Source organism: Dermacentor variabilis, unplaced genomic scaffold (assembly GCF_050947875.1).
Source record: "Dermacentor variabilis isolate Ectoservices unplaced genomic scaffold, ASM5094787v1 scaffold_13, whole genome shotgun sequence".
In the NCBI taxonomy this organism is placed as follows: Eukaryota; Metazoa; Arthropoda; class Arachnida; order Ixodida; family Ixodidae; genus Dermacentor; species Dermacentor variabilis.
The window spans coordinates 38,942,014-38,956,637 of record NW_027460291.1 but is presented as its reverse complement, the minus strand read 5'-3'; the positions used below and the strand labels follow the sequence as shown (position 1 = coordinate 38,956,637).

General features: G+C 47.1%; 1 protein-coding gene across 2 annotated transcripts in view; it reads left to right on the top strand.

Moving 5' to 3' along the window:
* Window positions 1–2,437: 2,437 nt before the first annotated feature.
* LOC142566814 (dermonecrotic toxin SPH-like) overlaps window positions 2,438–14,624 on the top strand; it is a 116,679-nt gene continuing 104,492 nt past the window's right edge. For both annotated transcript variants that reach the window (XM_075677695.1, XM_075677694.1), the window contains exon 1: window positions 2,438–2,613. The gene's annotated coding sequence lies outside the window, so the exon portion shown is untranslated. The remainder of the gene's footprint in view (window positions 2,614–14,624) is intronic.

Sequence of the window (14,624 nt, the reverse complement as noted above, 5' to 3'; positions counted from 1 at the left end):
TTCGATGGTTCAACAAGATCACACTGAAGGACGTTTACCCATTACCACGTATCGATGATGCTCTGGACTGTTAGCAGGGAGCAGAGTTCTTTTCTTCGCTGGATTTGCGGTCAGGCTACTAGCAGTTTCCGATGGCGGAGGCCGATCGCCCAAAAACTGCCTTTGTTACACCAGACGGTTTGTAATAATTCACCGTCATGCCTTTGGGACTTTGCAACGCACCTGCTCCGTTCGAAAGAATGATGGATAATGTTCTGCGTGGCCTCAAATGGAAAATCTGTCTCTGCTATCTTGATGACATTCTGGTGTTCACCCCTGATTTCGCAATGCACCTGCTCCGCTTCCAGCACGTACTCACTTGCTTGACCAACGCCGGGTTGCAGCTTAACCTGAAGAAATGTCGATTTGCTGTTCGTCAGTTCACAATTTTAGGCCATGTCTTGTCAAAGGAGGGCATGCGCTCAGGCCACTACCGGATTCTCACCCTTTTACCTTCTTTACGGCCGTCATTCTTCGCACACAATGGACACCATTCTGCCCTACCGGCCGGACCCATCCGAATGCCTGCCGATCTCGGAAGCCGCCAGACACGCCGAGGAATGTCACCAGCAGGCCCGCCGATACACCTCGGACGACCAGAACCGTCAAAAAGCCGTTCACGATGCCCAGAACTCAACTCCCACTTTTCTCCCGGGCGCTCTCGTCTGGCTGTTAGTGCCACACCGCACGCCTGGGCTCGCTTCAAAACTCCTTCCGAAGTACGACGGGCCATACCGCGTTCTCGAGTGAACATCACCCGTTAATTACCTCGTTGAGCCGCTCACGCCGCCGTCCGACATGCGACGTCGTAACCGCGAAGTTGTTTACGTTCAGCGTCTCAAGCCGTACCGCCATTCTAACGTCCTTCCTGAAAACTAAGGCGCCAGGATGGCTCCTTTATTTCCGCAGGGCCATTGTAAGGAAGATAACGAATGTGCGCACAGAGTCAGCAGCATCGGCAGCATCAAGCGCGCAGCAGAGGCTCGAGCTTGGGAACTGCCCGGTGCATTCTAGAACCGACGGTCGCTACGAACCCCAATAAATCTCCTTTGTAATATTGAGAATATGCACATAATATCGTGAAAACTGAGGACATTCGCCTCTTGTAAATCATGGTCCGTCAATCTGAAACTTGGCGATCGAGAGAACGCATAGAGGAAAGAAACAAAATAACAGGAGGCCTGACATCACGTTTTTGAAGCCGAAGTGCATCCATTTTGGTGTGCTATCTCCCTTTGCGTTTCCAATCAGCTCGCCAGAGCAAATGAGCGCGAACATTGAACTTGCATTGCTACGAGCCGCCGGAAGTGTGTGCTGCTGGTGCGCCTAAGAATAAAGCCTACAAAACTTCTGTAACAGTTTGAGTGAAACAGACGCGCACATGTGCTTTTTTCTGTGGCACATTGAATGAGACCATGAAGACCCTCGCTGTGATTACGTCACTGTGGCTGTTGCTGGCTGACACTCACACAGACATACCGCTACCCACCGTGTTTCCTCAGTGGCTATGGTGTTGGGCTGCTGTTAGCTGTTTGTTGGATATTTCCTATTACCTTAAATTTCGCCACAGTTTTGAATTGTGAGTTCACGTATAATAAGGGTGCGCTAAAATAAAGTCCTTTATAATACCGTTTAATATCACAGCCGTGGTGGAGTAGTGGTTTTAGCGTTGCGCGGTTAAGCTTGACATCACGGTATCATATGCTGGCCGCGACGGTTGCATTTGGATGAGGGCGAAATGCAAAAACACCCTTCTACACTGCATTCGGTGCACGTTAAAGAACCCCAGGTGACAAATTTATTCCAGGGTCCCCCAGTATGTGTTCCTCATAATCATAATTTCGACTTGTCAGGTACTTTTTAAGCAGGTACTTGGCATGTGCGTAGTTTAAGTAGATTTCCGTATAGCGTCACCAGGTATGTACAGTGAACCGCAAAAGTTTACGGACCATGGCATCTCAGAAAACGTTCAAATTCCAAGCAGCACGTAACAGTAGTCAGTAAAATCGAGCATTATAATTTCGTTCACATTTACTGGTAGATGCTGTAAATGCAAATACAAGGCTGTATTTTGAAGCTGCGCAGATATTCATCTGCTTCTTCAGATCTCGTGTTCCGTAAAATTTTGTGGGTGACTATACTTCATTCAAAAAGTGATATGCCCATCTATGTTCCATTTGTGCGTCAGCTAGCTTTAAAGCAAGAATTTGAAAAGTGGGCGCGTAGCTTCACTGCGCAATATAAAAAAGGTGCGCGAGCCCGAGGTTGAACGCGACACGTGGAGCTTAAACAGAACAGTCACTTAGCCAGCTGTGCTGCTTCCGGTATGGTAGGTAGTCGTACTGAAACACAAACACCGCTCTTAAACCCATATGGGACAGCTTGAAAAAATTGTTCATTTAGTTTTCCCGCTTGTATGTTTCAGCGATACCACTTCACGCCATTGAAAGAAGCCGCACGGATTTACACAGGAAAATTCATGAACTCCTGTTCGCGAAATCATTAGCTACGGACCCGTCGTGAACAGCATAGTGGGACACGACTCCGTTAAAGTTTTCAGACATTGGCTACAAGGTAAGGATTGCTGTTGGGCGTGATAAGCGCTGTATTCATTCTTGTACTCCGCTTATGCGGTCTCTACAAACCTTTGTTCTCTAGCCCCGCACAGGAATTCAATCCTTTTTTTTTTGTAGAAAGTTAAATGTCGGAGGTGCCAATGCGTTTTTATTAGCTAGCACGATTTGAGTAAGACGTGGTGAATGAGAGCATACGCGATGTCTTTCTTAACAAGTACACTAGGCATGATTTGATGAGTCTAAGTTCAGCGAATACTTTGAGGCCACCACCGGAATATAAAACACATTTTTGTCTTTGTTACACGCCAAACACGCAAATGTTTCGCGTGTAGACAACCGCTGCAATGAGGTAATGCTGGGATATACGACCAGCTTTTATCCAAATATAGTTTCGCGCTCTTTAGATCCTAATGAGGATTTGAACGGCGGAGCAGACACGCAGTGCGGTCAGAATGAATCGTTGAAAGCGAGTGTTCTTTGCATTAAAACCGCACAAACGCTTAATTTCCATACTTCTCGTATTCCGTTAGCTATAATAGATATCTGCGCTTCAAAATGCTAACGTGGAGAACTGAAACATGGACTATGTAGCAATGCTTTTCTTTGGCGAGAACTAACAAGTTGAAGGCGTAACTGTGCGATATAAAAAGTTTTAAACAACTCATATTTAGCCGAAAAATTCCAAAAGAACAACCTGTCACCCATGACCGCCCACAAAGAGTGTGGCTGTGGCCGTACCACCAGCCCCCTTGGCAGTCGCCAAGAGAGCTGGTGGGACGAAGACCACATTAGAACGTCGGGAGCAGTGTTTCACATCAATGGCACGCGTTCAAAGAAGCACATCGAAAAGTCAAACCCTGCATTACAGAGCCTGGAAATGGGCCGTGTAACCTATGCGACCTTAACCTCCTTCTCTTAGTCACAAAGCGCAAACTTCTTTCTTGGCATTGATGCTGAAATATTATAATGGAATGTCAGGGGTCTTCTCTAGAACCTCAATCAAGATAAATAAGGTGCGGTGTTTTAATGCGACACAGCTTCAATCTAGATACACAGTATTTCTCCGGCAAAACGCCATTTTCCGGAAAGACTGAGTCGACGCTGTCACTTTGTCCGGTAGTGTAGCAATAGTAGTTGACAGATCTGTCGCCTTTCAAAATTTAGCCCTCTAAACACGCCTTGAGCCATTACCTATACGATCAAGTTTCTTCAACAAGTTAATCACTGTCTGCTTTGCATGCATGCCACCCAACTACCAAATACATAAAACCGAATTCAGCAGCTTAATGCACCATATCTCAAAGCCTACATTCTTTTGGGTGATTTTAAGGCTTACAACGTTCTGTGGGGATACTACTACTGGGACGCTAGAGGAAAGGTGCTGGAAAACTTGCTTTTGTCTAGTGGTACGGGATTATTTAATAAGGCAGAGCTTACTTATGACAATGTCAAGCACAATTCACATTCCTCCATAGATTTAGCAATTGGCTCCGCAGCTCTTTTAGCCATTTAGTATATAGTATGTGATAAAAATATACATGAAAGTGACCACTTCCCGGTAACGTTGAGCTTAATCAAGCAACACGACTCTTCTCCGCGTATCCCTCGATGGAAGTTAGCTTCGGCTGATTGGTTTTATAAGTGAGTTAAGTATTGATTACGCAGCCACATATTTTGCCGCTTTTATTACCGACGACAGAAAGAAGACTTCAGCGGCGAGCTGCCGGGAGTCCTGTGCCGGCTGCGATGATGGAATCGCTTTCGGAAATTTCTTGCATCTTGCACCTTTCCGCTAGTAACAATGCATGAACGAAACTTTGTCAGACCTAGAGGCATATCCAGTGTCGTACTTGTGAGACCAAGACAAAATGGTGGCGGTTGTCATAATTTTATCACTCGTGGTCACGTGCTCAAACTGGTCAATAGTAGCATGCACAGTGCATCATTTTTGCTGTCTTTTTTTTCATCAACACAGCACCGTCAATGTTGCCAACTGACAAATAAAAAAAATCACAAACACGAGCTTTCGAATGATACCAAAAAAGTGCTGGCAGCGCGTGTTATCAAGTTATGTGCGACGAAAATCTGGCGTGATTTGTCCCCAATTTAAGGGGCAACGCTTGCGCACTCACATCTTTAGGTCATGATAACAGAAAAAATATGTGGTACAGTCGAATCTGGATAATTTATACTCGAAAGGGCTCGAAAATTTGTTTGAACTAAAAGAAAAACTTGTTTTTGAAGTATTACTGCCCACGCCGGCTAACGCTCACTTCCCAATAATGGCAGAAACAGAAACTTCAAGGAGCAGGCTATGCTGGCGCCGGGGCGGAGGCCGTCGAAGATGAGGGAGTTCTACAAACAAAAGGTCGATCGTGCAAAAGACGAGTTCTCTGATGGAATCATGATTGCAGAGAAGCGCAGAAAAATCACAACAAAGCATGGGGTATACTGCGTCGTTACCCCAATGCACAATATATTCTCCAATTTAAACAGAATCAATCACAGCGAAGGCAGATACGGTGGCAGGTCAGTAGAACAAGCTGGGAGAGGTTCATCTAAGCTATAAATTTCTACACACAAGAGCTGAAGGTTCGGAATGGTCCAAGAAAGCTAAAGGAGTAGGAGGCCCATCAACTGTTCCTGGTAAGTGACCAAGCTGAAAACTTGGGAGGCCAGGCACATGCTCTTGGTGAAACTTTCGAGCAGGTGTTGCTGTGTAGAAAAAGAAGAATAAACGTGCCCAGGCAATGACTGCACGAAAGGAACAGAAATCTGATAACGCAAGGGAAAATGGCTTGGTGTCTTACCTGTCGTGTCGGCTCGTAGTTTCCTTATATTTGTTGTGCTAAATACCACCGCGTGGAGCGCGTGGTTTCTTCGTACGACTTAAGGGACCTTCTACCCGACCACTTCACGTCGCGGGTAGCGAGGGTTGGCAGACCGACGAACGATTTGCCGAGCATCGTCGCGGAAGTCCGACACCTGCCTACTCACAGTCGGAGAGTTTCACCGTTGGGCAGCCTCAAGACATAGTGGGCAGCTTGACATGCCCAGAACACCAAGCTCCTGCAAGAGGCCTGAGCACTGCTAAACGGCTGTAATGCCGACATCGCCAAGCACACAGGTATTGGAAACCGCCTGGGGTCCAGCGATCTCGATCTGAATGCCGCTGTTGAAGACAGCGAGCTTGAAGCAGAATATAGCGCTGCAGCAGATTATGATGCTCTGGGTATACGCCTCGCGCACCGCCTATAGAGGCGCCACTGAAAACCACCTAGCGGATGCTTCCAACAGTACACGCGGGAGCAGTAGCAGACGACAACCCTTTGCAGCAAGGATGGCTGAAGTTCGCGGCTGCGATTTCTCCTTTGTTCGGGTGCCAGGCTGCTTCTTCGGCGGTGACAGCTGTAGGGAAGATGCTGACCTCTGTGCGAGCGGGTATGAACACGATGTTACCGGTGCTTGGGACAACATGGCCCACATACGTGCAAGGTGTGTTCCGCAGACAAACGCCATGAACCCCATTTACATGACGTGGAGCTCATGTTGACAAGCCGATAAATTTTGTTGAGTGAGGCAATCTGTCGATGGTTTTTTTTTATTCTACCCGTGCCGCAATGCTGCTTCTGTACCTGAATAATAAGCACCCGTCGTTAGTGCAGACTTATATTAAACAAATCCGCACGGCGCAATTTTTCTGCTGATGAATACATGTGACATTGCCGAATAACTGCAGTCGAAGTCGCCTCAAGAAGAGTAATTGCCCATTTATTGATGGAAACGCGTACACTAGCCAACGAAGTCACCAAACACACGGGTTAATAAATGCGCGTGTTAGTACTGTACCGCCGATGGAATTCTGCTGCATTCGCCGATGAACTACCGTTCCCGCTGCAGTTTGTGCAATTTTAAATTCCCCAAGGGAGCTCTATGGAAACGTACAAAGCTAAAGACTGACTAACTTTTCAGTACTTTTTTATATTACTAGAGAGAGGTGCCACATGATATATTTAAAGGCAGAGCAGCGCCAGTCAAAGTAGATGAGCGCTGGCGGCAAGGCCCGGTTTAGTAATCTGCAGCGTAAGTATAAGAAAGAAATCAGTTGAGTACAAAACTCACATGCAAGAAGGGACTACGTTGTGAAGCAAACAAATCACTCGGCGTGTTATGTTTGCTCAGGCAGCATCGAGGTGTGATGACTTCCCAAACGGGACGCGAACTTTTCAGCGAGAAATGGAACAAAAATTCCATATGCAGTAGCTATTAGCAATTCTCGCCCTGAACTACCTATTTTCTAAACACATTTCCAAAAACGCAAACAATATCTAAGATGCCCTCGGGCGAAAAGAATAAAGCTGTTAAAGAAGCACTTCCTTGGTATCTTGGTATCATTCCGATAAGACACAGCGTGATTTATACCCTTTACAAACAAGGCAGGGTGAAAACTTCGCAGCTCAAAAGAACCGACAAGAGTTATGCATGGTGCAACTACCAACAGTTAAACATGTGCGAAGCCACGCATAAAATAGATGTAAAAACATGAAGTGCGCGACATCTGGTGCGAGGATTTACCGCGCCACATGAAACCAACAATTTCAGTTCTTGCAGACTTCAGTAGCTTTAACATACAACGCAATGCGCCCGCTCCGGGCTGCCTGCCTAGCTAGCGTAACGCGGTAAAGAAGCGGAAAACGATATAAGCGGCAAACAGCATTCCGAATTTTAGCGAAATGCCTTTGAAACTCATGCTGCACTGCAGACGAACTTCGTTGCTCACACGTCTAACTATGATCGAGTGCAAAAAGCACCGACGAGACAAAGGAAAGGATGAGAACAAGAAATTTCCCTTCGAAGAGACGATCCATTTTTGCTACCGTTGCTCCCGCTGATTTGGCTTTGCCGGGAATGATTAGAACCGTATCGCCGGCACGTTTTCACCGGTATTTCAGCCCCCCACCCTGCGACAATTCTTCTTCGACATTACCTGAAGCTTTGCCTACCCCACACGTGCGAATGATGTTGCCTATCTTGCTCTGAAAACGTGAATAAGACAGAGAAGCACGATCAACGACACAACAAACTACGGCGCGCGCCAGGCTCCTCTCCCGCGTGTTCTGTGGAATGCCGCCACCAGTGGCGCGTCCGTCGGCGTGCACGGCGCGTATAAGCGTGGTGGCCGAACTGCGTTGTCAAATGGCGGCATTCGAACGACCTATGAGCTTGAAATCGTGGAAGTAATGTTGCGTAGCTGGCACAACGATCAAGTTTGCACAGTACAAACAATCATGGTACCATATACGTGCAAAGGATAGAAAGTTGGGCGAGTTGGTACGGTAAGATGATCTTGGATTGCAGCGCCAAGTGACACGGACATAGACTAGAAGGCTCGTCCTGTCTGTTTCTAGTCTGTGTTCGTGTCACTTCGCGCTGCAATTCAAGATTATATTACCATTTATCTGCCACTACGCTTCTTTGCCATCCATGGACAACAATATGAGACAACTAGCTGCGACTGAAAGACAAATTTCTTCTAGATGAACGGTGCTTTCTTGGAAAAGATGCCTCATCATAACTGTGCTTACTGAACGGCTCACATCATCTCTGGAAGGTATCGACCGGATATCCCGAACACAGCACAGACATTCAAGAATGATTCGTATTAAATTCCACCTTCGCATGGACGCTCCAAGGACCAATGCATCGGACGCGATGGTCTGTGCGCTACAAATAAAGAGTATTTTTGACGACGAAGACAGATTACAGATTTTTAAAGTCGTTTTGGCAACTAGAAGCAATGGGTAAAGGTGATCAATGCGACTCAATCACGTTCAGTTCTCTGGAGCGATTCCACCAGACGATCAGCAAGTCAATCAGAAGTGCACTCTTGCGCTAACGTGGAAAGATCTCCCCGGTATCTCGAGCAATAATGTCGTAGAATGGCGTATGATTTGGGTGCCCTTTGCGTTACCATCTAGCCTGTTTCTGCTGAAGGTTACTATCCTGCATCAATTGAACGCCGTACGTGATAACGACAAAGCATTAGCATCCATGCTGAAGACGGCTTTGATCTTGGTGACCTGCTCGTTCGTGCAGACACTTTCGAAGAAGGTCTGGCCATCTGCAAGAGGTTGAAGACAATCATGAGAGACGCAGGCATAAACCTCCGTAAGTTTAAACGAAATGGGAGACCACGGCAAGAGCTGTTCGATAGGAACGAATATCAAGTAGGAGATGCACAAAATACGTCTGTTCAGGAATGCACTAGGACAGAAAAAATTTGCTGTTAGAATTCTCTGCAAATTCCTCATTCCTCACTCAAGCCCAAGGTGACATGAAACGCAATCAACTAAATATTGCTTCTAGTATCTTCGATTTTCTTGGTATAGTTTCCCCGTTTTCCGTAACCGCAGAATAGTTGTTTCAGCACTCATGGATATTGAAGAGCGAATGGGATGAAGACCTGCCGGAAGGCATAGAGACCCAGTGCAAAGAATGGTGCGCAGACGTCATCCAACTCTCTTGTGCGACGATTCCATTATGTGTAAGAGCTGGCCTGGACGTAGAGACTGCTGAGCTTCACATGTTCTCTTACGCCAGCGTGAAAGCCCAATGAGCTTGTGCTTATTTGAGGGCTATGGACATCCCTGGCAAAGCCACTTCGCTCGTTCCAACCAAACCGCGAATAGCACTGACAAAAGCGCTAACGCTGCCGCGACTAGAGCTCATGGCAGCAGGGGTAGGACAAAGGTTACTGTAATATATCGGGTCGTCATGGGATTCAAGATTTTTGTCGTGTGTGATGTTGCTGTACTCCCTAATAGTATTAGAGTGGATGCGTGGCCAACACAATAAGTTAGGTCAATTTGCCAAAAATAGAGGGACAGAGATAATACACGCCACTGGCCTCGAGACTTGGTATTAATGCCCAGGCGATCACAATCCATCCGACTTATTGAGTCGGGGAATAACTACAAGAGCCAATAACTGGAGAGCAGCAACTAGTGCAATGGTCCTGGATGGTTAGTACAGCCAAGTTCAGCATTGCTTTAAAAACCAGACGCAATTCCTTAAAGATGGCCAAGACATCGAGCCAACGTATGACCTGCCAAGCGTTCTTCTTCAGGTATACAACACAACGGGGGCATTATAATTGATATCACGAATTTCAACAATCCGCGTAACTTCTGCGTGTCACAGCTTGTCTCCTCTGATTTGTGAATTGAACTCGAACAATGGCAGCGCGTGTGCGAAAACAGTATAAGCAGAAGAGCTCATCAACGCCGAAATGCTTTAGATTTGTCGTGTCCAACGAGAGGCTTTCCTTATGGACATTAAGAATTAAATTATGGGGTTTTACGTGCCAAAACCACTTTCTGATTATGAGGCACGTCGTAGTGGAAGACTCCAGAAATTTTGACCACCTAGGGTTCTGTAACATACACCTAAGTCTAAGTACCACGGGTGTTTTCGCATTGCGCCCCCACCGATATGCGGCCGCTGTGGCCGGGATTCGATCATGCGACCTCGTGCTCAGCAGCCCAACACCATAGCCACTGAGCAACCGCGGCGGGTTCTTATGGACATATAATGCTTTTGCATGAAAATGCTGCTCATAAACACTCCGTCTTAAAGGATCTTCACCCTTTCATCGGCCAGATAAGCAGCTTCGACTCGGAGGTCGACTTAGACATAGACATGACATAGGAGGAGAAGCATGCCATTATTTTATGGGGAAACCACCACGTCGCGACGTTGGTAATCACAGAGGCGTACTGCAGAGAATTGCATGGAGGTGTTGCGAGCACCATCGCACAAGTGTGCGAGCGTTTCTGCATTATCTGTACTCGTATGAAACCAAACCAGTTACTAATGTCTGTTTTGTGTGTAACATGTATTTATTGTGCGAATCGAGCAAAAGTGCAGTATGCTTCTTTGATATTGGATCGGCTTGTTTGATCGAGACCAGTTGAAATAGCTGGACAAGATTTTGCAGGACCACTCTACGTAAAGCAAACAGCACCGACTGTCATCGCCTGCAAAGGATACATTCTGCTATTCACGTGCGCTACGACGCAAGCAGTGCACCTGGAATTCACGAGCTGTATCTCAGCGGAAGCCGTCCTCCTAGTGCTCGGAAGATTTACAGCCCCCAGAGCAGTGCCACTGGCACTATACACGGAAAACATACTGTCCTTCAAAAAGGCATCACGGAACCTGTGGGACATATGAGATGTTATGAAAAGCTATTTTTTTGCGCCCTTCCCCACCAAACATCGCGTCCAGTCGAAGTTTATTGTGCAGGAGTGCCCTGGTGGGGAAGGTTTACGGGAGATGTTCATCCGCTCGTTCAAGTCTCCTCTATGCAAGGTGCTTGAAAACAGCTACCTGAATAGCGAAGACACTGAGACAGTAGTGCTTGAAGTTGAAACCGTGATCAATTCACAACCCTTGACCCACACGTATACTCATGCAATGTAACCTACAGCAACCTGTCCAGCCCATTTTCTTGTCGGACATTTACTGATTATTGGTCCAGCAGCAAAAAGCTCGACGTGTGAAACTCGGTAGGTTTGCAAACTTCGTAGGTTTGCGAACTTTTCAACTCAGCGTGCGCTAGCTACAACGGAATATCTGTCCAAGAAGTTGCGGAATTGTCAGAAACAGCTTCAACCCCTGTAGATACGATGCAGAAAAGAGTATCTCGTCGATGAGCGTTGCCTGCATCACTACCCATCGATTGTCAGCAATTACTTAGAAGTGGATGGCGTAGTTCTCGTTAAACAGCCCGACATTTCAAGATGCATTTGGTACCTCGGAGGAGAAGCAATCGTTTTTCCTGGTGTAGACGGTGCAGTGCGGGCTCGTGAAGTGAAGAAACAAGAAAAGTTCGTGCGGAGCCCAGCGTAAAAACTCTAAAACCTCAGGAGGATGCATAGAAAGGCGGGAAGGTTAACCAGAGGCAGTTCCGGTTGGCTACCCTGCACGAGGGGAAGGGTGAAGGGGGATAAAAAGAGAAAGAGAGTGGAAGGGGGAGATAGAAAGAAATGCAGACGAGCACTACAGAGTGCTAGGAGGCGGCGTTCTTACAGTCCATCTTGAAGCCCCGCAGACCGCAGGAACCTTAATAACGCGAGTAAGGCCTTTAGCGTTGGTGTTCTGAGGGAGTACTGTCCTAAAGCTTTGAATTTCGATAGTGGACGATTGTCCAACTGGTCCAGTACTCTGCACAGTACTTGTCTCTGGGCGCTATATCACCGGCAGACACAGATAATATGTGCGAGAGTCTCATCGATGTTTCATGTGGCGCACGTGGGGCTGTTGGCCATTCTAATAAGGAAATCATACGAGATCGTAAATGCAACGCCTAGCCACAGACGGCACAGCATGGTCTGCTCACGTTGTGGTAACCCAGCCGGTAGGTGCACCCGTATGTCCGGAGACAACGAACGCAAACGACACATGGTAAAAGCGTTAGAGTCCCGCAGAGGCAAAGCACATACACGGGACATCAGTCGCAGCCCAGCCGCAGCTTCTGTTCGCGAAAGCGGAATCAAGACACGTTGATCACTTTCATGTGCAGATCGGGCGGCTTTGGCGGCTTGGTTATTCCCGCTGACGTTGCAATATCCTGGAAGCCATTGAAAGATTATGTTGTGTTTCTTGTCATGGCTACGATGATACATGTGTCGAATTTCTGAGGCCAGTTGTTCGTTGGGTCCGTGGCGCATTGGGCTTTATATGCACTGAAGGGCTACCTTGGAGTCACTAAAGACTGTCCATTGTTGCGGTGGTTCCTGTTCAATGAAATCAAGTGCAGCACGCAGTGCCGCAAGTTCAGTGCCCATTGATGTGGTCACACATTAAGTTTGTATAATAATTTCTTCAGATTTTACCGGGTTGATGACTGTAGCAGCTGAGCTGTTGAGTTTTACAGAACCATCTGTATAGAAATGTTGCCGCAATCTGTGCACGTTGTGAATATCTTCCAAAGTTGCTTGTTTCAAAGCTTGCAACGGCGCTCCAGCTTTCTTTCTGATTCCTGGAATTGTCAATTGCACTTGCGGCCGGTACAGACACCACAATGGATGTGATAATCGTGTAGCAGGCGTAAAATCAGATGGCAAGTAGGACTGATGTCTTACAACACTTTTGGCAAAGTTTGAATGTGGCCTTTTTGTTCGCAAGCAAGCAAGATGGTGTGAGGGAATCCGAGTCCGGTGTCGGATATGGGCTCTCAGGACATCTGTATCTATATAGACTGTCAAAGGAGTGTCCCCGGCAATGGCCACTGTCGCAACCGATGACGTAGTTTTGGGGAGACCAAGACAAGTTCTGAGTGCTTGTGCTTGCACAATTTGAAGTTTGTGGATATTTGTAGCCCAAATAATTCCTAGTACAGGTATGCTGTACCGCAGGAAGCCCAAAAGCAATGCTTTATATGGTTACACCATTGATGGTACTGTGGCGCGCCAGGAGTTCCCGCCCAGAAATGCAAGAAGGTCCACGACGGCGGCCAAACGCTTTGTCATGTACAAGACGTGAGGGCTCCAAGACAAGTCCCTATGGATGATGACGCCAAGAAAGCGACGCGTTGGTCTGTATCGTACAGTTTGGTCATTAATCCGCAAAGCATACAGGGCCATCGCTTTGCGAGTATAGGCAACGAGTGCACATTTCTCAGGGGAAAGCTCCAAGCCTTGCCTTCTTAAGCTTGTTGACACGGCTGTTCAAGCCTTCTGATGTCGTGTGTGGACTTGTAGACGTGAAACTCCTGAGGCCCATATGCAAATGTCGTCTGCATATACGGAGAGCTGAACAGTTTGCGTTATCGAATCGGCGAGACCAACGAGCACCAGGTGGCTGAGTACTACGCCTTGAGGTACACCACGACTGGTATAGCTAGACAGGGTTGGTCCGTCTGCAGTCAAAATAAATAAGATCTTCCATTCAAACAGCTTGATGATGGACATTGTCGTACGCACCTTTAACATCAAGGAATAAGGAAGCAGTGATTAGCTTCAGATGTTTCTGGTGCTATATGTTACAAGGTCAATAGCGCTATCTATTAGCGAGCGTCCGCGTCGAAAGCCAGCCATTACGTCTGGATAGACGCTGTAAAAATCCATGTACCATTCTAGCCGTGTAAGGATCATTCTCTCCATCACCTTGTCGACACAGCTGGCCAGTGCTATCGGACGGTAAGATGACAATTGCAATGGAGACTTGCCAGGCTTGAGGAGTGGAACAAGGCGGCTGGATTTCCACGTGGTAGGGACCAGGCCGTCACGCCATGATGCGTTGTGTAGGCCAAGAAGCGCATCTCTCCAAGTGTATTTCTCCAATCGCCGAAATGAACGCATAGCATCCTGCATAGCCTTGGCGATTTGAATTTCTAGTGTGGACGAAAAGCCTTCGTGGCACGCATCTTCTATAAGTGATTTAAACACAGGCCAATCTATTGATTGTTTAAAACTGGATGGGAAGGATTTGGTTGGGCCTTTAATCTTCAGGCAGGTAGGAATGTGGTAGCTTCCGCGGGTTTCTACATCTGCGAACCAAAGGACGCGACGAGTGAGGCATCGCGTGAAAAATGTCAAGTCTAAACAACTACTGCACGTCCGGCCGCGCAGAAACGTGGGACTGCCATTGCTTAGACAGCATAGTTCATGGTCACAGGCAAAGGAAACGAGGTTTCTTCCTTCGGAATTTACCTTGACCCTTCCCCAATGTTAATTATCTGCGTTAAAGTCCCCAAGAACAATGCATGGACCAGCAGTCGCATCTAAAATGCCACTCAGTCTCTGTCTGTTGAAGCTACCTGATGGAGAAAGGTTAGCGCCACTAGAGTAAATGAAAGTTTGCGCTTTTTCACCGTCAACAGACATACTGATTACTGTCATGTGGCAGCACTGGATGAGCAATGTAAGTCAGTTCACACCGTATGTAGATGATCACCTTGCTAGTTTCATTACAAGTCGGTGACACGTAAGGTTCATAGCCTGAGAT